The 22,835-nt window shown below is 37.8% G+C and overlaps 1 long non-coding RNA gene across 3 annotated transcripts in view; it reads right to left on the reverse strand.

The window, feature by feature from the left end:
• The window catches only part of LOC138155470 (uncharacterized), a 440,018-nt gene that overhangs the window by 4,321 nt on the left and 412,862 nt on the right, over positions 1-22,835 (reverse strand). For 2 of the 3 annotated variants that reach the window (XR_011166834.1, XR_011166836.1), the window contains exon 2: positions 140-181. This is a non-coding gene — a long non-coding RNA (uncharacterized lncRNA). Of the gene's footprint in view, positions 1-139; positions 182-2,726; positions 2,776-22,835 lie in introns of all 3 variants that reach the window. The other variant, XR_011166835.1, reaches the window with a different exon arrangement.

The raw sequence follows: 22,835 nt of genomic DNA on the forward strand, positions 1-22,835 counted from the left end.
GTTCACATATACACGTCCATGCACACCGCTCCCCCCCCCCCAACCCTTCCCCCCCCCCCTTGGCACCCCCCCCCCCCCCCACTCACTTGGACAAATTAGAATTAAAGGCAAATAGCCAGGTCATACCGAATATACCTACCATAAACACCTGCAGAGAGGAAGTCTAGAAATTTTCCTTTTTCTAATTTAAAAAAAAAAAAGGCATGGTTAGAAATGCTGTACTGAAATTGTGCTAAAGAAGATATAAATATTGTGACAGCCATGGAAACTATAGACCCCAGGCAGCTTTACTTTTGATCAGTTTTTTGGTCAATAAGCATTTATTAAGTGCCTACTATGTGCTAGACATTGTGCTAAGTGCTGGAGATACAAAGAAAGGTAGAAGACAAGTCAGTCTCTGCCTTCATGGAGCTCACAATTTATGAGAGACTGAGACAAGACAGAGAGAAGAGAGAGAGACAGACAGAGAAACAGAGAGAGACAGAGAGGAAACAGACACAGAGAGAGAGAGACAGAGACAGAGAGAGAGACACAGAGACACAGAGAGAAGAGACAGACACACAGAGAGAGAAACAGACAGAGACAGAGAGAAGAGAGAGAGGGAGAAGAGAGAAGAGGGGGATGGAATGAAGAGAGGAAAAGACAAGAAGTTGTACTTGGTACATGGTGGGTATTTGATGAGTCAAATTTAATTTTTACCAAGGCATAGACAGCATGTTTATAATATTAACAGATGATATAAAATTGGGAGAGAGAGGTAAAACACTCAATAACAGCATACGAAGGAGAGAGCAATAGTCTTTTTGATCAATAAAAAGATTTTTATTATGTAGCCCTAATATGTGTACATCTATTTATAAATTTTATAATTATATTGTCATACTAATATACTAGATACATTGTAAAACATTAAAAACAGAATTTAAAATGTGGAATAATATTTTAAAGTACTCTATTAACAGTATAAACCCTTTTTGTTCTCAATATGGAAGGAGGAAGAAAATATCCATTCACATGGTACCTATGATGTGCCAGACCCTATGCTAAGTGCTTTACAAATAAAAATACCTCATTTTATGGTTGCAACAACTGTATCTGGTAGGTACTGTTATTATTCCCATTCTACAGGTGAGGAAACTGAGGCAAACACAGTTTAAACGACTTGCCTGGGGTCACAAACCTAATAAGTGTCTGAGGCCGTATTCGAATTCAGATCTTCCTGACCAGGTCCAGTACTTTAAAAACTGTGCCACCTAGCTACTTCAATAAAATAATGACATTAGTAATAATATTTTGTGAGAGCAATGTAATTGAATATAGTTTGTTCATTTCCCCAAATATTCTTGTGTATGTCTGTGTATGGCAGACTTGTACATAAGTATAATTTACTGATAATTATTCAGCTAGTTAGATCAATGTAATCAGTCAAGCAGGTGACTCTCTTTAAGATACTTTTTTTATTGAAAGATATACAATTTGACTATCAAATATAGGTCAAGTAACATCTCTTCTACTAAAGGATTTGGAAAACTGAGATAAGGCCTGATTGGATTAGAAGAAAATCTAGATTTCTTCTGAACCAGAAATCTTCAGATTTCTCCTCCAGGGCAAGTGAAAGGTAACATTACCTCTTTAAGACATCTTTAGTCAGTAGATTAAAGCAAATTAAAGATGCCCTTTCCATCCAGAAGGCTTCATCTTGGCTACTCTAAATCCTTTGGTAGAAGGGGTATGACATAACTTATATTTGATAGTTATATTGTTCATCTTTCATAAAAAAGTATTTAACAGTCAGTGAACCTAATAGCTTTTCAGCAGCAGTCATGTTTCTCTATTTGGGGATGGTCACCAGACACAATGCAAAAATAACAAGCAAAAGAGTGTAACGAGAAAAGTTGCTTACGGCCCAAAAGAAGAAAGGATTATGAGTAAGCCTGAGCAGAGTGTTAGAGCAAAAGTTAGAATCAGGCAAGGAGAGAGGTGACTTAGGAGATAGATGATCAGCTGTGGAGGGCCTTGAAAACAGTTTGAGAAAGTTGAGTGTAATTTTGAGGTACGTAGAGAATCGGTGGATAATTTTATAGATGGTCATGACCTAATGAAAGTGATTGACAGAGGAGATGACTTTTGCAATGTGATGAAGCAATATGTGGTATTCCTTGGTATTTTCCTTGGGGTGTGGTAAACTATGACACTCTGCTCACAGAGAGGGTGGAGTCCTTAAAGAAAAAAAATTCACTCATTAAATGATAGAAAATGGGAATATTTAAAAAATGAATTTAAAGAATGAAGGGGCAGTTTGGTGTTGCAGTAGATAGAGCACTGACTGTGGCGTCAGAAGGACCCGAGTTCAAATTCAGCCTCAGACACTTACTGGCTGTGGGACTTTGGGCAAATCGCTTCACCCTGTTTGCCTCTTTTAAAAAAAATGCATAGTCATATTTATCAACAACCTTCAACTGGATTTTTTAAGTGTGATAAAAAGAGCTCAGCTCTAGGAGTCCAGAGACCTGTGTTCTAGCCCTGGCTCTGCTTCTGTGCAGCTTCACTTTTCTATACCCTCATCTCTTGCACTATCAAAGGAGAGGGTTGAATTAGATAATTCAACTTAATTCAACATACATTATTCAGAGCAAAGCACTGGAGAAACAGAAAGCTGAATGAGAAACTGTCACAATATTGCTCTCAAAGAGTTTTCAGTCTGTTCAGGGAGATAAGATACATACACATATGATTGTTTTCTCAGGTCTTCTCCAGCTCAAAAAGTCTGTAAACCTGTGAAGTTATAGATAATTTATGTGTAAGGCAGACCTATAGAAAACTATGACACTAGAATAAGCTATTAAAAACTTAGCTCACTTGAAAACAATCCCTCTAAGTGAGGGACTGCTCCTGAATTCGAATTGGCCACAACATAAAAAGGCTGGTAGCTCGTTACACACATCTAAGTTGGTTTTGTCGATGTAATGGGGGGCTGATGCAATCCCCTATGTGGAAAAGGGTAGGGAGCCTGCCTTTGGAAAGGCATGAGGATGTGGAATGGAAGCCTTGCCTCCCTATTTGGAGCAAGTAAAGGCATTCTGTAACTGGCTTTTGTCCACAAACCACGTGATAAGGATGCAGACTTTTGTTTGGCTCTGTAACCAGAACAGGACAGCATTTAAAAGGCACAGTCAGTAATGCCAGTCCCTTGGCCTGTTTTTTCCCCCTGCCTAAAGACTAAGCCCTTTGTGGGTGAAGAGGCTATTGGCCCCCATCTTCCCACCAGGACCGTTATGATATGGCCCATAAGCACATGGCCATGTTGGTGCTTCTATTGCTGTGTTTTTTCTTCTTGCTTTTTGATGGAGGAGATTGGAGACGGCAACAACATTGTGAGTTTCAGAAAGTCAGGAGTGGGCCACCTGGAAGTCTGAGAGAAGAGTTTATGCCAGGTTTTGTGGCCACCAAGTCCAGCATTAAGGCCCTACAGAATGAACTTTGGGACCCAACAAAATGGTAGATGAGATTGAGACAAACTTATCCAGTAGCTATGCCATGTTTGGACATGAATATGGTGAGACCAATGTTATGTAGATATTATAGTAAGTTTGAGACTATTTTCCCCAGGCACCAAGGTAGCATAGGGAAGATCATGTAGCTAGGTATTGGGGGTGGGTGGGGAATGTCTGTATTTCTGTTCTTGTCATATCTTGAAAGTAAATATCCCTTCATAAAAGCTAATCAATGTTAATTGGTTAAATTGAACTGGAGCATTTAATTATGAGTGGTTAATCCTAGGAGGGAGAGGAATACACAAGAATGGGGCTTGAACTGGTAGCATTAGAAAAGAGACACTTCTCAAGAGTACCCCTAGAAACCTGAGGGGAAGATATAGCTGGCAAGAGAGAATAAAGTCTGAGTATTCTCAAGAAAGAGTTTGAAATGCTTAGTGAATTACTTCAATGACTAGCACATTGTATAGTGGAAAGAGGTTGGGCTCCAGAGTTAGAAGAGCTAGGTTCAGATTTTTTCCCATAGGTGCTTACTACTTATATGACCATGGGCAAGTCTGTTGGCCTCCCGTCCTTTATGTGTAAAATAAGAGGGGGATGGACTAGATGACTTCTGAGATCCCTTCTCATATATAATACAGATATAGGACTGCCTACATGGTTTTTCCCATGAATGCAGAAAAACACCTCTATCTAAAATCCTGACAGCACTTCAAACACAACATGTCTAAAATTGAATTCATTATGTGTCCCATAAAATTTCCTCTTTATTCTAATTTCTCTATATCTGCTCATGGTTCACACATCTTTCAATGACCCATGGTCATGTGCAACTCTTCCCACTCCCTCACCCCTTATACCCATCAGTCGACAAATGTCAATTATCAACTCTACTCTATGAATTCTCTCATCCTTTCCCTCTTTCTCAATCCTATCCTAGTCCAGATTCTATAATTTCTTTCTTGGAAAATCCTCCTAATCTAATTGGTCTCCCTGCCTCTAGCCACCGCCTCTTCAATCCATTTCTTACACTGCTACCCTCAAATGTATGAAATAACACAACCTGAATTACATAATGCATAGCTCTGGTCATATCATCCCCCTGCTTAAATCCAAGCTGGTTAATCAGTCATTAAAATGCCACTATAACCTATCTCTATAGCATTATCTCCCACCAGCCCCTTATAATATTCTATCTTTGTTCTCTAAAGGATTATGTCCTCTCTGTTGATCTTGTTCTTTCCCACATCTGTGCTTTTGCTCACCCTTTTTACTAGACCTGGAATAGATTCTCCCAATGCTCTTTTTTTTTTTGCCTAATGAAATCCTTCCCCTTCTATGTCCAGTTTGGGTGCTACCTCCTTCATGAAGCCTTCCTTGATCTCCAAATTGAAGATAGATTTCTTCTTGCTCAAATATCATGTGCCATGATGTTTGATCCTTTCGTATGAATTTATCACAGTCTAATTTGTACAATAGTTTTGTGTATATATGTATTAAATCTCCACCTAGATTTTAAGTTGCCTTGAGAAAAGCCATGTTTTTGACATATATCAACTTTATATCTTCCCTACCTAGAAGAATGAATTGAACATTAAAAGTATTTTAACATGTTTGCTGTAGAAATTAATGAATTTATGATCTCAAGATTGCATATGTTGCTTTCTCCTCCCATACTTCAACTTGTCTGAGGATATCTGGGTAGGTCATTGAGAGATTCTTCTCTTCATCCTTCCCCCATCCCTTAAGTAACTTCTAGAATCTACCTGTAGATGGCTACAACCTTACAGAAACTCATTAAGCTAGAATTCATGGAGAGGCCAAAGAGGCTTGAGGACTGTTGATTTGCTTTTATCATGTTATTGAGCAATTTAGAAGACATTTTATTATTTGAATGAATGAATAAATTAGGAATGAAAAAAATACATTAAATGCTTACTACATGAAAGCACTATGCTAAGTGCTAGAGATACAAAGAGAAAAGCTCTTCTCTTGATAAGCTTATGTTCTAGTGGGGGAGACAACATATATAGGAGATTTTAGCTATAATTCAAATGGAAAGGTGCCGTTGTTCATATGGTGCAAAGGTGAAGCTGATGGTAATGAATCTCCTCTAATGTGATTCCTATGTGTTAACTGGTGTTGGTTTCAATGTTGAACCATTTGACAATGCCAAGGAATTCGGTGTTAAGAATTTTCTTTTGTGGATCTTTAGTAGCTATGGCTGTTGAGGAGATGGGGACAAGGAACCCCTGCAAATGAAATTACCAAACTGTCTCTCCATGAGGGATACTCCCCTTGATTATAACTACAAGAACCAAGCTGGAAGTTGGGCTAGTAGTCTAAGGGATGCTGCTATTTCTAGGGTAGGGCCCTGAGTTATCTCCACCAGGGTCTGAGGGAAAGTGGTGGTCAATGAGGTTTGACTTAGCTTCCATGTGCCGTGCTCTGTATCTACCTCAGGGTACCTCAGTGCTTCAGTTAGGTCATCTTGTCTGCCTTGTCAATGACAGTGTTGGTGGAGATGGTGGGGTTCTTCTCCACAGGAGCCACTCCCCTGGATGATAGCTAGGCTAGAAACAGGCCTTGTGGTTTGGGTACACTGCTATTCCCAGGCCTCTTAGACTTACCTGTCAGTTATTGGTGTTGATATTGGTGGAAATGGTGGGTCCTTTCCCTACAAGGATTGGTCCCTTTGATGGATGATAGCCATGGGGGATAAAAGCAGGCTGGTTGCCTAGGAAGGGTGGACACTGCCATTCCCCAGGATATTGGGTTCAGGCTACTGGGGTTTGAGGGGAAGTAATGGTTGAATTGTGGTACTGTTTTGACCCTCATGGCACATGCTGCCTCCTATAACTCACTCATGGTTCTTTGATGCTTCATGAAAAATATGATTTGTAATGGAATTGTCCCAGAATTACATTTTTTGACTGTGTGTAGACATTTTAACCTATCTACATATTGTTAATATAAATAATTATATTGTGTACATCAGGCTAGTGGGCATAGTTATCTATATCATCTTGTCCTGGGAAGTCTGGTTTTCCACATTCTATATATCTCATCTGTCTTTTTGGAGTGGGATCATCCTTGAATGTTGGTGTTTTGTAGCAGAACCTTTACCACTCCCTTCAATTAAAAGCAAAAAGTATGTAGGGAAAGAGACACCAAAAAATAATACAACATCAGTGTCTTGTTTTTTCCATATTGGAAAAATACATGCAACAGAGACCGAGGAAGATGAGCCAGGGGAGATGAGCCAGGCTCACCTTTCCCAAACAGGCAAAATGTAACTCCCAAATCTGTCCTTCCTCCTCCCTCAGTTCTCTGCCTTCCACCAGCCACTCATAAAATGAAAAGATATATGTAAAGTGCTTTGTGAACCTAAAATGCCATAAAACACTCGTCATGATTATTGTTACTAGTGGGAGAATTATAATCTTTTCTTTTTCATTAATCATACCTCATTTGTCAAGCCATCTTAAATCAGATATTCTGTCACCACTCAGACTCTCCAAATACCCCTCATCCCATCCTTTCCTGTTGCCCAACTTCCACATCACCGTGGGCTGTACCACCCATGAAATGACTGTCTGTCCCATGAGCCAGAACCCTCAGTCATCTCAATCGCCTCCTCATCTTGTCACCCTCCAGTCAGCCTGTGGCCAAATCTATATCCTTTCCTCTACATGGGGAATTGCCTTTTTCCTCTTGCTCTGTCTGACTGAATCCCTGTCTCTGCCTCTGATTGCTCTGCACCGGCCCTAATGCTATCCTGTTATTGACTGCCCAGCCTTTCCATTCTGACCCTTCCAAAGGTTCAAAATAGTGAAATTAAAAGTCATTCTACATGCCTGTGGTTTTAACCATGTTTGCCGATGATGAATGATTCTTCAGTGGCTCCACATCATTCTTTGGATCTAATACAAATACACTTCCTCTTTAAAGTTTCACTGACTAATTACCTAATGATACTAATTTTCCACTATGCTACTGTTTGAACCCTCTTTTCCAGACTTTCTGCTTCCTGACTGTGGTCTTCTTTCTCAAACCAGTGCGCCTTTGTCCAAGCTATACATAATGTATTCAATACCCACTTTTTTCTGTTGCCAAACTACATCATTCCATTCCATTTTTTTCTTTTAGACTGCAGTTTGAAGTCCTAATTTCACTCAGACACATATTTTCATTGATCCATCACTTCTATTCATCATAATTCTATAATTATTATATCTCTATATACATATTTTTATTAATTGAATATTAGTATTTCTTATTTCATGTAAAGTCCTCAAGAAGCAGGGATAACATCTCTTCTGCTCTGTAGCCCTAAATATCTTGCCTCTGCTCTATATCTAGTTGGCAACTTAATAAGTACTTGCTGAAAGGTTCACTGTAGGCAGATTGGTCAAAGGTTTGTAGCATTTGAACCTTTGATTGTAACAATACTAGCTTCATATGTGATTAAATAGTCATGGGAATTTGTGCCTTTTTAACTAGATCACAGGATGTTAGGTTTTCTATAACATTTAGTCCAAACCCTTCATTTTATATTCGAAGGACCTAAATTACAGAAAAGTTAAGTACTCACCTAAGGATGACCTAGACAGAATCCGTATCAGTTCACTCCCCATCTTTCATTCTTACCATAAAACACATCACATTAAGGGACGGGTAGGTGGCACAGTGAATAGACTACTAGCCCTGGAGTCAGAAGGACCTGAGTTCAAATGTGGCTTCAGACACTTAACACTTACTAGCTGTGTAACCTTGGGCAAGTCACTTAACCCCAACTGCCCTGCCTTGCCCCCCTCCAAAAAGCAAAAAATAAAGAACAAAACAAAACACACCACATTGTCGTAAGCCATTTGTTATTATTCTCTGAATGAAGTAGAAACATACTGAAAATTACAGGGAAAGATAAATTAAGCTAAATGTGAAAGCAATTGAGTCCGAGCTAATGCTTTGGCAACATTGCATCCATGACATCCATTAATGTCAATGTATCCTTTGAGAATGTAAAGTGAATGTTTTAGAATGAATTAATTTGTTGTTCATAGAAGCTTAAGATTTCAGAGTAGAGAGATCTTACTTACCATCCAGTTCAACCCATACCCCCAAAAGAATCTCTACTACCACATGCTTTCTAAGTGGCCATCCAGCCTTTGTTTGATGAGCAGCAAGGAAAAGGAATTCAATCCCTCTCAAAGCAGCTCATTTCACTTTTGAATGGTTCTAATGATTCCTCTCTGAGCACCCACCTTTTGTAGAAGAGATAGAGATATGGGTAGTTAAGGGAATTATGCTGCAATTGCCTGAGTCCAGGCACACTATTTGGACATGAGTTCATTTGAAAAAGAATGCAGAGGAAAACAAGACAACAGAGTAGGGGAAGTTCTATAGCCGAGCTGTATGAGACAGTGGGGTAGGGGCTGGTAGCAACACCAGTTGTGGGACTTGCAGGCAGAAACAGCAGAAACAGCTTCAAAAGTTGTCAAGCCACAGACAGTAAGGGTATTTGGCAACTGGTCTGAAAGAGATTACAAGGGAGTCCTGTGCTAGCACTGGACACAGGAGCAGTCATTGTTTGGCAGCTTCTTGCCTATACCCATTTCTGGGTCACAGTTGCAGGGTGGACAGGAATACTTTCAGTCACAAAGGATCAGGGGCCCTTAGGAGCAGTATTGCTTTTGGTCACAAAGGGATCAGGGGTTCTGAGGAACAGTATAACTTTCAGTTGCAAGGGAGAAGAGGCCCTGAGGAGCAGAAGTAGTTGTGGCTATCAGATATCAGGGCCCCTTCACTGGAAAAGACCAGAGTATAGAACAGGAAAGCAGTGACCACATCTCTCCCTAGACCATACCACCATGGAAGAACTAGAAACTTTCACACCATGAGGACTAGCTCTGACAATAGCAATGCAAAAAAGTCTGAAGCTTGGGATAGTGCCTCCTTCCCAATCCACCTCAACCCCAACACCAAAAACAGAGCCTACCCTTAACATAAAGCTCAAAGTCAAGAATTAGGCTGGAAAAATGAACAAACAACAACAACAAAAGAGCCTGATTATGGTAAAAAAAATCTGCTATGGTAATAAGATCAAGACAACAATGTCATAAGATCAAATAAACATAAGATCAGATAACAATGTCAAAGATAACAATGTCAGAACAAGTATAAGGAAAGTGTCAAAGGAAAAAATATGAACTGGACACAGCCCAACAGGAATTCCTGGAATAGCTAAAAACAATAAAAATCAAATAAGAAAAGTACAGGAAAAGAAATTGAAAATTACAAAAGAACAATTAACAGTTTGATAAAAGAGGCACAAAAACACTGAAGAAAATAACACATTAAAAAACAGAATTGGTCAAATGGTAAAACAGGTACAAAACTTCACCAGTAAAAATAACTCCTTAAGAAAGAAGTTTGAGAAAGAAGTGGCTAAATGGGAAAAGAGGTACAAAAAGTCATGAAGAAAATAATTCATTAAAAATTAGAATTGGGCAAATGGAAGCTTATGACTCCATGAAACATCAAGAAACAATCAAACAAATTCAAAAGAATGGAAAAAGTAGAAGAAAATGTGAAATGTCTCATTAGAAAATGACTTGGAAAATAGATCAAGGAGAGAGAATTAAAGATTTATTGGACTACATAAAAGTCATGATCAAAAAAGTGTTTAGATATCCTATTTCAAGAAATTATAAAGTTTTGAAAACTGCCACCGGTATCTTAGATCAAAAGGGTTAAAATCGAAATTGAAAGAATTCAACAAACACCTCCTAAAAGAAGTCCCCAAGTGAAGACTATTATAGCCAAATTCCAGAGCTCACAGGTCAAAGAGAAAATACTTCAAGCAGCCTGAAAGAAACCATTCAATTATTGTGGAGCCATAGTTACCGTGTTTCCCCAATAATAAGACCTATCCTGAAAATAAGCCCTCCCCTTACTGTGTAAGATTCCTCTAAAATAAGCCCTCCCCCGAAAATAAGCCCTATTGAGATTGCTACTGTAGTGAAGGTGATCCCCTGCGCTACATGCTACATTACGGTACCCTCTGTATGCACCATCACCCCCCTCCCGTGAAACGCATGCTGTGCTCCGAGATGCATCCAATCATAGCTGCAGCAGTGAGCACGTCATCCTGTTCTTCTCCAGTGATTTGCTTGCTGGCGCCATTGAGAGCAGTGCCGCGGAGGAGAGCTGAGGCAGGACAACATAAGCCCTCCCCTGAAAATAAGCCCTCTGGTGTTTTTCTTTCCAAAAAAAATAATAAGACAGTGTCTTATTATCGGGGAAACATGGTAGGATCACACAAGATTTAACAGCTACCAAGTTAAAGAGGTGGAGATCTTGGAATATGATATACTAAAGGACAAAGGAGCTAGGATAACAACCAAGAATAACTTGCCCAGATGCTATACTTGATTGTATGCAGCCATGGCAGTGGGGGAGGGGAAGGAGGAGAGGAAGGGAGAGAAAATTTGAAACTCAAGGGATTATGGAACTGAATCTTGTAAACTAAAAGCACACAAACAAATTAATAAAGACAAAAAATTAAAAATAAATAAATAAAAAGAATAACTTGCCCAGCAAAACTGAGTACAACCCTTCAGGGGGGATGTATATTTAGTGAAATAGAGGACTTTCGAGCATTCCTAATGAAAAAAACTGGAGTTGAATAGAAAATTTGATATTTGAATACAAGGCCCAAGAGAAGGATAAAAAGGTAAATATGAAAGAGAGATCATAATGGATTCAATAAGGTTAAACTGTTTACATTTCTATATGGGAAGATGATACATGTAACTCCTAAGAATTTTATCATTTTTTAAAAATTATTGGAAATATTTTATTTCAGTAAATAGTTTTTTTAAATTTTTTTCCAATTACATGTGAAGATAGTTTCCAACTTTCATTTTTTTTGTCTTTTTGGAGGGGGAAAGTCAGGGCAATTGGGTTAAGTGACTTGCCCAAGGTCACACAGCTAGTAAGTGTTAAGTGTCTGAGTCAAATTTGAACTCAGGTCCTCTTGACTCCAAGGCTGGTGATCTATTCACTGTATTACCTAGCTGCCCCAACTTTCATTTTTATAAGATTCTGAGTTCCAAATTTTTCTCTCTCCTTCCCTCCTTGCCCTACCCCCCTCCCCAAGAGGGCGAGCAATCTGATATAGGTTATACATGTGCAATCATATTAAACGTATTTCCACATCAGTCATGTTGTTAAAGAAGAAACAGAACAAAATGGAAAAACCACAAAAAAGTGAATGTAGTATTCTTCAATCTGCATTCAGACTATGGATTTCTTTCTCTGAATGTGGATAGAATTTTCCATCATGAATCTTTTAGAATTGTCTTGGATCATTGTATTGCTGAGAAGAGCTAAGTCAATGATATGTCGTTGGTCATTGCAAAAAGTTGCTGTTACTATGTACAGTGTTCTCTTGGTTCTACTTCACTCAGCATCAGTTCATGTAGAACTTGTCATTATTAAGGCAGCTAAAATAACTTCACAGATGACACAGGACTGAGTCTATTATATTGGCATGATGTAAAAAATGAATGGGTGAAAAAGAGAGATGCATTGGGAAAAGGGTGAAGGGAAAGGAAGAATGAGGAAAATTATCTCACATAAAAGAGACGTGCAATGAAGGGCATTTATAGTAGAGCAGAAAATGGTGGAGGGGGCAGGCAATACTTTGTAGTGGTAACTATACTGGCATAGCCAGGATGGCTGCTAACACGGGTTCTTAGATCTGCTTTACTAGGAAAGATAACTGTTTAAGGGGTCAAAAATCTTTTAAATTACATCCACTAGTTCTGGGGAAAAGTCAGCACCCTGAACTTCAGAGAATATACATGCAGAGAAATAAAGAGCAAAAGACAGGGATCTGACTTCCTGAAACAACAATACACATTACATACATCCCTGGATCTAGAGAGCCTTTACATCTGAGCAGTCGGGGAGCTCTGAACATATGGCCACTCAGAATTTCGACCAGGGAATCACAAGATCCTTCTCATAAGCGAGTCCCCAAAGCAAAATGCCAACTCAGAGTATATATACACTTCTATGAACCAGAAGGCATCACAACCCTCCTGACTCAATGCCTAATTAGAAATTAGCAAAAGGTCTGAAAGCCTTCCTACAAGCAAGTCTCCTTTAAGCAAGCTTCCCTTAATGGACTCCATGTGAGGCCTATTAATGGGCAGAAGAGATCTTAAATCCTATTAACATTACATATTTGAATCTTACTCTCATCTGAATTGCCTCAAAGAGGGAAGGACATACATAAATATATATATTTACACACAAACACATACAATATGGTATACAAATCTATTTTATCCAACTGGGAAGTAGGAGGGGTGAGGGTAAGAGAAATGTGGAATGACAAAAGGGAGGGTAGTTTAAGGGAGGCTGTGGTCAGAAACAAAACAGACAAGTTTGATGAAGGACAGAGTAAAAACAAAGCTAGAAAGATAAAAAGTAAATAGAATGTAAAAAAATGCAGTTAGTAATCAAAACTGTGAATGTGAATGGGATGAATTCACCCCCAAAAAGAATGTAGATAGCAGAATGGATTAAAAAACAGAATCCAAGAATATGTTGTTTCTAAGAAACACATTTGAAACAGAGAGTCAAAATAAGGGAGTGAAGCAAAATCTATTATGCTTCAGCTAAAATAAAAAAGACAAAGCAGTAGCAAAAACAAATCTAATTAAAAGAGAGAAACAGGGAATAAAAGAGAGAAAAATAGGGAAATTACATTTTCCGAAAAGGTACCATAGACAATGAAGTAATATCAATACTAAGCCAAATGGTAAAGCATCCAAATTCTTTTTTTTTTTTTTTGCCTTTTGGAGGGCAGTTGGGGTTAAGCAACTTGCCCAAGGTTACACTGCTAGTTGTGTGTGTGTGTGTGTGTGTGTGTGTGTGTGTGTGTGTGTGTGTGTGTGTGTGTTAAGAGTCTGACAGGTCCTCCTGACTCCAGGGCCAGCGCTTTACTCACTGCACCACCTAGCCGCCCCAAGCATCCAAATTCTTAAAGAAAAAGTTAAACGAATTATAGGAGGAAATAAAAAGTAAAACTATACTAGTGGAGGTCCTCAGTTTTTTCCTTTTAGAGGATGACAAATCTAACCACAAAACAAATAAGAAAGAAATTAAGGAGATGGATAGAATTTTAGAAAAGGTGGATATGATAGACCTAGAGAAAACTGAATCAGGCCAGAAAGGAGTATGCCTTTTTCTCAACTGTATGTGATACCTTCACAAAAGCTGGCCATACTGTATAAAGGATTAAAAACCTCACAACAAATGCAGAAAAACAGAAACATTAAATATACCTTTTTTACACCATAATGCAATAAAAATCACATTCAATAAATGACCATGGAAGCATAAATTAAAAAACTAATTGAAAATGAAATAATCTAATTTAAAGAATGAGTAGGTCAAAATAGAAATCATAGAAATTATTAATGATTTCATTAAAGAGGACAACAATAAGATACAATAACAAAACTGGGTGAAATGCAGCCAAAGCAGTACTTAGTGGAAAATTTATATCTCTACATGGCTATAGCAATAAAAGAGATAATGAGCAGATCAATGAATTGATCATGCAACTAAAAAAAGGAAAAGAACAAGAACAAAATACAAATCTCCAATTAAATACCAAAATAGAAATCCTAAAAGTCAAAGGAGAAATTAATAAAGTTGAAAGTTAAAAAAATAAACATTGAACTAAGAAATAAAAGTAGAACCTGTTTTTTTTTTTTGAGAAGGGGACACAATAAAATAGATAAAACACTGATAAAAAATTTTTTTTTATTTAAAAAAAGAAAACCAAATTACAGTCTCAAAAATGAAAAGGATGAATGGATCACCAATAAATATGAAATTTAAGCAATTATTTGAAAGTATTTTACCCAATTATTTAACAGTAAAATTGATAATTTAAACAAAATAGACGAATATTTACAAAAATATAAATTGCCCAAATTTAAAAAGAGGAAATAGAATACTTAAATAACTCTTTCTTAGAAAAAGAAATCAAAGCCATAAATGGACTCCCTAAGAAAAAAAATGCAGGACCAGATAGATTTACAAGTGAATTCTACCAAATATTTAAGGAACAATTATTCCTGATACTAAACAAACTACTTTGAAAAAAGGTAAAGAATTAGTCTCACAAAACAAATTATTTTTATGACACAAATATTATTTTGATACTTAAACTAGGGAGAGCAAAAGCTGAGGGGAGGAAAAAGCTATAGACTAATTTTCCCAATTTATATTGATGCAAAAATTGTAAATAAAATGGTAGAAAGGAGACCATAGCAATATATCACAAAGATCATACATTATAGCCAGTGAGATTTATACCAGGAATGCAGGACTGACTCAATATTAGGAAAACCATTAGCATAACTGGGCATATCAATAACAAAAACATGAAAAATAATAATTATATTAAGAGATGCAGAAAAGACTTTTTGACAAAACAAACTACCCATTCTTAATAAAAACACTGGAAAGCACAAGAATAAATGGAAACTTTCTTAAAATAATAAATATTACCAATTTAAAACCAAGAACAAGAAAAAAATTTCCCTGTAAGATCAGGAGTAAAGACAGGATGCCCATTAACAACATTATTTTTAATACTGTATTAGAAATGCTAGCTATAGCAATAAAACAGAAAAAATGAAGAAATAAGAATAGGCAATGAAGAAACAAAACTATCACTCTTTGCATGGGACATGGTATACTTAGAGAACCTTAGAGAATCAACTAAAAGCTCATTGAAAAAATGAACAATTTTAGCAAAGTTGCAAGATATAAAACAAACCTACATAAATCATTAGCATTTTCATATACTTCAAACAAAACCTAGCAGGAAGAGACAGAAAGAGAAATTCCTTTTAAAATAACTGCAGACAACATAAAATACTTAAGCATCTACACGTTTCCTGGCATGGCACTGGTATGCTATCCAGATTTGACAGGCATACAACAAGAATAGCACAATGGCTCTGTAGATCTTCAGTTTGGTGGGGAGCCTAATCTCTCCTCTTCCACACTTTCCTTTGGAACCTCCCAAACACTCTGGTAATGCATGCATCAACGTCATCATTTCTGTGTATACTACCAAGCAAAGCGAACTTACCTTGTATTGCTTCTTCTGACCTCCTTGTGAGTGCTTGTCTTGCATGAGTTTTCTGTAAAATAGTCAGTCTTTTAGACAAATATATTTGGCACTCAAACAATGTGGTCCATCAGAGTTGTGCTCTCTGAAGTAAAGTTGGAATTCTTGGTAGTTTAGCTTGAGAAAGGATCTCAGTGTCCAGTACCTTATTTTACCAAGTGATCTTCAGAATCTTCAAGCAAGCACACAACACTGCTTCACTCTGTTGGTGACTAGGAATGCTTGAGAGCATCATCAATATCCAGAACCTATGTAAGCACACCATCATGGAACTGGCATACAATAGTGATGAACTACTCTAGGCGGCCAGATTTTGCCATGATCTTCCACAAGATCTCACGACTGAGATTATCAAAGGTCTTGATCAGATCAACAAACATCATGTACAGACCTCTGTTTCGCTTCTGTCATTTTTCCTGGAGTAGTCAGGCAGCAAACACCATGTAAACTGTTCCTTGGCCTTTTCTGTGGCCACATTGGCTCTTGAGTAGATGACCATCTTCCAAGTGAAGGAGCAACAGATTAAAGAGGATTCTCATAAGAATCTGCCCAGTAATGACTAAGAGAAAAAGCCCACCACCACCACCACTACCATGATTATCATAGGAAAACCTATTTTCTTTTCCTTTATAGAGATGGATAGTGAAGGAATTCTTCAACTCCTGGGGGATAATTTCTTTTTGCCACATAACCCAGAAGATTTCTATCAGCTTTTATTATGAGCAGTGGACCCACTGCCTTGTAAATCTCAGCCAAAATAGACTCATCAGGCATTTGTCACATGAGAGGAACCTAATGGTATTCAAAACTTCAGTCAGAAATTTGGCTAGAGAAGCAATGATTTCAACCTGGGGAACACAGTCAGTGACTTCAGCATTGGTTGATAACAGTCCATTGAGAATGCTATGGAAGTCTTCATCCCATCTTTTAGCCTATACCCTGTGTGTAGCATTATGACTACAGCTCCCTGTATATCTGCTTTGCCACTCATCCATCAAAGTCCATGGGACTTTGTCTTTTGATGTTTTTTGACTCATGCATAAATTAGATTTAAATGAGACAGAGCTGCATGAAGTTGTTGGCATAACTCTCTCTTCCAGAGTCATCAAAGCCCTGTGACAAGACAAAATCAAGATGACTGGTGATGTCTCAGGATGTAGTGGATGACCTTGGAGTCTTCAGTGCCTAACCAAGCTCTAAGCACTCCACAGCACCAGCTTCAGCTGCCTTCATGACCACTGGAACTCTTCTCATCTGCCCATTCTGCTGGGGCAAACCTTCATATGCTTGAAGTAGATACCCCACTAACTCACCAACAGGTTTGAGGCCCATCAGTTACCCTCAACCTGTTGTAGCCTATCTGCCCAAATGGTTTGTTGGGTTGTGGCTGTAGCATATGCTACAGCTTTTTGCAGCCATAGATGAGAGTTGTCTGGCAAGTAGACACCAAAAGTGTAAAGTAGCCCTGAAAATGGCTCAGCAGTCTTCACACTAAAGGTACTAATCTCCTCTGAACAGGCAGTTTTCAGAAGAAGAAATCAAAGCTATAAATAGTCATATAAAAATGCTCTAAATCTCTATTGCTTAGAGAAATACAAATTAAATCAGACTGACTAACGTGACAGAAAAGGAAAATAGCAAATTCTAGAGGGAATGTGAAAAATTTGGGACAGTAATTCACTAATTGGGACAGTTAGTGAAGTTGTGAACTAGTTTCTCTTTGTTTATTGTTTCTTGATTATCCAAAAAGACATTTGATTGGTAAAGCAAAGCAACTTAAAATATCTTTCTTTTAATAAAAGTCTCCCATGAATAAGTTAAAATCAATCAAATTTTCTTAACTCATGCATTCACAGGAATAACTTTCAGTATATCAATCTTGAACAGACACTGAAGATAAACAATGAGCTAAATCCATAATTGAATAGGAAAAGAAGAGGTAGCTAGTTTGCATTTGGGAAATTACACAATGCTGCTTTCAACGATCTCAAGATTCTTTCTCTGTCAGACATAAAAGACCATTTATTTTTAATGCCAGTATGCTAGGACTTGTGGACTTGAACCATGATGTCCAACAATCTTTGAAGAATTAAAAAAAAATCAGTGACCTAAATGGCAATGGAAAAAAAATATTGGGTGTAAGTAGGCTGTACCATATGATCTTTTCCTGTTTACCTTCTCATGCTTCTCTTGCTTCTTACATTTGAAAGTCATTTTTTTCTGTTCAGCTCTGGTTTTTTCATCAAGAATGCTTGAAAATCCTCTATTTCATTGAATGACCATATTTTCCCTGTAGCATTACACTCAGTTTTGCTGGGTAGGTGATTCTTGGTTTTAGTCCTAGCTCCTTTGACCTCCAGAATATCATATTCCAAGCCCTTCAATCCCTTAATGTAGAAGCTGCTAGGTCTTGTGTTATCCTGACTGTGTTTCCACAATACTCAAATTGTTTCTTCCTGACTGCTTGCAGTATTTTCTCCTTGACCTGGAAACTCTGGAATTTGGCTATAATATTCCTAGGAGTTTTCTTTTTGGGATCTTTCCCAAGAAGCAATCAGTGAATTCTTTCACTTTCTATTTTGCCCTTCTGGTTCCAGAATATCAGGGCAATTTTGCTTGATAATTTCTTGAAAGATAGTGTCTAGGCTCTTTTTTCCATCTTGGCTTTCAGGTAGTCCAATAATTTTTAAACTATCTCTCCTGGATCTATTTTCCAGGTCAGTGGTTTTTCCAATGAGATATTTCATCTTGCTTTCTATTTTTTCATTTGTTTGGATCTGTTTTATAGTATCTTGATTTCTCATAAAGTCATTAGCTTCCAATTGCTCCAATCTAATTTTGAAGGAATTATTCTCTTCAGTGAATTTTTGAAATTCCTTTTCCATCTGGCACATTCAGCTTTTTAAGGCATTCTTCTTATCACTGGCTTTTTGGGCCTCTTTTGCCATTTGAGTTAGTCTTTTAATTAAGGTGTCGTTTTCTTCAGTGTATTTTTGGGTCTCCTTTAGCAGGCTGTTGACTTGCTTTTCATGATTTTCTTGCATCATTCTCATTTCTCTTCCCAATTTTTCCTCCACTTCTTTCTTGATTTTCAAATTCCTTCTTGAGCTCTTCCATGGCCTCATATTTTTCTTGGAGGCTTCTTTTTTTTTTTTTTTTTTAAGCAATTGGGGTTAAGTAACTTGCTCAAGGTTACATGGCCGGTTATTTTGTGTGGGAGTTAAGTATATGAGGCTGGAACCTATCCCAGGTCTCCTGACTCCAGGGCCGGCTCTCTTACTCACTGCACCACCTGGCCGCCCTTCTTGGAGGCTTTTGATGCAGGAGTTCTGACTTTGCTGTCTTCCTCCGACTCCATGCCTTGATCCTTTTTGTCCCCAAAAAAGGATTGCATGGTCTGCTTGTGCTTCCTCTGCTTGCTCATATTGCCAGCCAATTACTTGACCTTTGAGCTCTTTGCCACAGTAGAACTCTGCTTCCAGATTGGAGAGAGCTGTGTCCCAAATTGCTGGAGGTTTTTCAGCTGCCGGAGCTATTAGGAGGGTACCCTCTTTACAGCCCCCACAAGCTCTGACACACTGGCCACACACCCCAGGACAACCACCTAAGACCATGATCCAGATTGAAGCAGGTCAAAGCAAGCGTGAATACCCTGTGAAAAGTTGCTTGGTCACCCTATGATCTGTAGACTAGGAGCTCTAAAACAGCCACGCGGTGGCAGCTGTACAGCTGCCACACCTCCACCACTTCTCGCCCCCAAGGGCAGGGGCCAGACTGTGCTCTTCCATCCCCCCCTGTTCCAACAGAGCTCCACATTGACCTTTTACTTTGTCTTTGGCATCTATGGGTTGAGAGTCTGGAAACTGCCACAGCTTCTGGTTATTCACTCTTCTGAAGTCTGCTCTGGCTACCACTGGTCGGGGCCAGAACTATGCTGCTCATGCAGCACTGTGCTGGGCTCCCAGCTTAGTGCATTAGATCCTTCCTGTCGGCCTGCCAGGCTGCCTTCAGCAGGAGATTTGTTTTTCTCTGTCTCTTTGTGGGTTCTGTAGCTCTAAAATTTGTTTAGAGTAATTTTTTTACATGTATTAGAAATGATTGGAGTGGGAGCTCACACCAAGTTTGTGCTTCTACTCCACCATGTTGTTTCTGCCCCTGCTGTGCCATATTATCAATAGAGAGAGGAAATGGGGTATAGTGGATATAGTACTGGACTTTAAATCATGGAGGCTTGGATTCAAAGTCTGACTCTGACATTCACTTGCTATGTGACCATGAACAAGTCATTAAAGTTATCTGGGACTCAGTTTATTCATTTGTAAAATGGCAATAATTAACACCTATAATATCTAAATCACAGGCTTATCATGAAGATCAAATGAATCAATAGCAATCAAAATACTTTGCAAACTTTAAAGAGCTATATAAATGATAACTACCATTAGTAGTAATAATTTAGCATGTGAAGTGGTAAAGAAAATGTATCACTGGCAATGTTGGTGAGTTATTGATGTTGTAATCTATGAATAACAAATGGCTATCCTGAGTAAAGTACTAGAAACTGACCTCCCTATATTGGAAAGAGACCCTTTGTATTTATGGGACAACATCAGGTAAGAATGTCACAGATGAAGAAAGTAGGAGTGGATTCCAATATATATCACTGGAAGGAGTACCCACATTGATGAGAACACAAATTCCTGGAAATATTTAATTTCAATTCCAATAGAAAGAGCACTGGAATTGAAGTTAGGGGATTTGGCTTCAAATCTTGTCTCTTCTATTCATTAGTTTTATGATTTTAAAATAGCAGCTGGATCACATAATAGATAGAGTGCTGGACTGGGAATCAGGAAGATTCCTTTTCCTGAGTTCAAGTCTGGCCTCAGATACTTACAAGCTGTGTGACCTTGGGCAAGTCACTTAATCCTGTTTACTTCAGTTTCCTCATTTGTGAATTGAGCTGGAGAATGAAATGGCAAACCATTTCAGTATCTTTGCCAAGAAACCCCCAAATAGGGTCATGAAGAATGGGTCACAACTGAAAACAAATGAGCAACAGCAACATGATCTTAAAAAAAACCAACTGCCTCCCTGGACTTTAATTTCCTCATCTATAAAATAAAAGGATTAAATTAAAATGATTCATATAGGTTTATTTTTGTTTTGTTTTTATAGTTTTTTTTTAAATTTTGAAATTCAGTAGGGATTTTCCCAATTGTTTTATTAAGGTAAAATTTCTCATTTTTACACATATATGGATTTACATATATATTATATATACATACTATATATATATTTAAAGAAAGCTACACAATGTTCTAAGGCACTTGGAATAGTGCACAGCAATAGATCCTAAAATATTATACAACTAGATAAAACATTTTTGCTTTGTTTTTATAGTTATAGCATTGTCAGTCTGTGAATCTATAAATACGACTCCTTTGCTTATGCTTTTGCCAATATTTACGTAGTGCTTTAAGGTTAGTTAAGCACTTTACAAATGTCTTATTTTATCTTCACAACAATCCTGGGTGATAGGAGCTTTTTATCCCCCTTATCATTCCCCTTTTACTGAAGAAATTGAGGTTACATGACTTGCTCAAGGACAGCTAATTAGTGTCTGAAACTGGATTTGAACTTAGGTCTTCCTGACTTGAGCTGGGGGGGGGGGGGGGAGGTCCTACCATTAATTAGAGAGTCACATCTGCTTTAGATTCCAGATCTAGTCTCACCTACTTGCTCTAACTCATAGTGATCTGTACTTTTTCTGGACTTCTAAAAAATCCTTACTGTCTAAATTATTAATTTTGGCACCAAATCAGATACTACCTTTTATTGTTACTTTACTGTTTCCTGAAAATCTGTCCAGACCCTATAATTTGATCATAAATTCCTCAAAGGGAGGGACTTTGCATTATAATTTCTTTGATTCCCTATCAGTTCATAGTACAGTAATAAACACATTTCTTGGGTTGAACTATCAGACTGGAGTTTTGTTGTAGTTAAGGATTAATTGTTGATACTTTTAATTTCGCCAAATTTAGGGCTCCTAATAATCTATCTTCAGTATAGCATATTGGATCAGTAAGGCTAACTCAAAAGCAAAAAACTGTTTATTATAAGTATGGTGATTAATGCAGATTCTAACTTGAACAATGTAGATGAGTAACTATGATCTTTAAATGTATAATATAAAAAACTTTACAATGATTTTAGTCAAATATTATCTATTTCTTTGAATGCAATGATATAAAGCTAATAATACTAATCTAGTCTATAACCTAAAAGGTAATAAATCACAATCATTCTCATATTATAGAACTCTGATTCTCAGTAAGTTTAATTCATGCATTCATGGGTTTTTTTTAGACTATTCCTTCCCGTTGTTGATGGGGGTAGGGAGTCAATATAGGGTGAGATAATGAGGCCCTTTTCCTAGATTATTTTTATTTGCGATAACCAATTAATTCTCTTGCTTAACAAACATCTTTTTAGAACATGTTCATTACATTATATTGTTCTGAGTACTAAGGGAGAAAGAAAGATGCTGCAAACATGAGATGTCTTGTGCTTCTCTATCCATTACCAATAGGCAACAATGGTACATACAACCAACACCATGCATGATCCCGCCATGCAGATGAAATTGATACTTTTCTGTCCCTAGGAGTTTGGCCCAGTTTGGAGAGATCTTCCATTCTGCCTACACTCGGTGTTATTTTGAGCTTCCAGATGAGTACATATGATATTTGGGGTTAAGGCAATAAGAAATGGTGTCCTACATATATGCTTCTTGCATATCTTAAAGCTGTTTCAGTGGAGATGTACAACTCTATTGTTAGGCAGAACTGTTTCCTTGCCATATGTATTGTAGGGAAGTGTAGCAGCAAGCACCCCAGTGTCCCCAAGGTGCCTGCTCACACAGGTTCTTGGATCTGCTTTGTTAAAGGAAAGCAACTCAAAATGGGTTAACAAGCTTACTTTAATCAGTCAGACATATATCGTTTACCTTGTTCAGGAGAAAAGGTCAGCACCCCGAACCTCAAAGTATACAGGCATAATTATCAAGACAGAAACATCAAGTAGACAGATTTCCAAACTGTCCAACCATTACA

Source organism: Petaurus breviceps, unplaced genomic scaffold (genome assembly GCF_028583685.1).
Source record: "Petaurus breviceps papuanus isolate PSGF00001 unplaced genomic scaffold, PetGlider_PUasm1.0 91133, whole genome shotgun sequence".
Classification (NCBI taxonomy): Eukaryota; Metazoa; Chordata; class Mammalia; order Diprotodontia; family Petauridae; genus Petaurus; species Petaurus breviceps.